Here is a 909-nt window from a genome sequence, read left to right as displayed (position 1 = left end):
TCCGAACGCAAACGTTTCACATGCTGCATTCACGTGACGTGGGATCATAAACAATTATGTCCGTTAAAGACCTGTTAAAGTGGGTCTTATAAAAGGAACTTGCTGCTTACACGGGGTTTTTTTTGTACCTTTTCTGCTCATTTTGTATTTTTTTACAATCCCTGTGAATTATTATATCTTTGCTACTTTATTTCTTTATTATTATTTTAAAATAAAGTTTAAGAGAATTGAAATGTAAGTTTTGTTGTTTAATTCTGGTAGGAATAGGTATAGTATAAAGTCTCTAAATACAATTGCTATAAAATATATTGATTTGTTCATCCGTCAGTTTGAACTGATAAATGATCGGCCCTGTCCCTAACATCTTCATCTGTCACACCAGCCCTCTGCATGTCCTCATTCATGGATGAGGTCTCTGAGGTATTTTCTTTTCCTCCTGCCTGTCAGCCCCATTTTGCACTATCCCTCCTCTGCACATGTCCAAAACAGCTCAGCCTTGCCTCTCTAACTTTGTGTCCAAACCACTCGGCCTGAGCTGTCTCTCTCATATACTCATTTCTAATCCTGTTCATCTTGTCCTTCCGAGTCAGTGTCAACATCTCCAAACCACACATCATAGCTACACTAATACCTTAAATCACTCCTGACACTTGTCCTCACCTACTTCACCTTGGCTTGCACTCTCTTCTTCACATTTCTTATGCACTGTCTATTGCTTTGGATGCCTGGTCACAGGTATTTAAGTTCATCCACCTTCACCACCTCTGCTCCCTCCAGCTTCACTATTACACCTGTCTGCCTATCAGTCACACACGCATTCTGTCTTGCTTCTACTGACTTTCATTTCTCTTCTCTCCAGTGCAGAGAAAACAGGTTTGTAAAAGTGTGTCGGAATTGCATATTCAATAT

This window comes from Pundamilia nyererei, unplaced genomic scaffold (genome assembly GCF_000239375.1).
Source record: "Pundamilia nyererei isolate P.nyererei 1_Seehausen unplaced genomic scaffold, PunNye1.0 scaffold00426, whole genome shotgun sequence".
NCBI classification, from domain to species: Eukaryota; Metazoa; Chordata; class Actinopteri; order Cichliformes; family Cichlidae; genus Pundamilia; species Pundamilia nyererei.
The sequence above is the reverse complement of the archived record's forward strand: the minus strand, read 5'-3'. Positions refer to the sequence as shown.